Source organism: Mus pahari, chromosome 19, assembly GCF_900095145.1.
Source record: "Mus pahari chromosome 19, PAHARI_EIJ_v1.1, whole genome shotgun sequence".
NCBI classification, from domain to species: domain Eukaryota; kingdom Metazoa; phylum Chordata; class Mammalia; order Rodentia; family Muridae; genus Mus; species Mus pahari.
In genome coordinates this window covers 70137333-70137536 of record NC_034608.1, presented here as the reverse complement: position 1 = coordinate 70137536, position 204 = coordinate 70137333, and positions in this window count along the sequence as shown.

Below are 204 nucleotides of genomic sequence, written 5' to 3'. Positions count from 1 at the left end.
CCCCCCCCCCCCAGCCTGAGCTGTGTCTGTCCCCTGGCATCAATCTTGTTCAGGTTGACTTTAGGGAGTCTTGTCGGTGAGACTCCATGGGTGTGGCTTCCCACATTCCCAGGGGAGACAACCTCACAGCCAACAACAGTTCCTCTGATTTAATCTTTCAACACCCCCTCCTGCAAGGATCCCTGCGCTGCAGATTGCAGATGT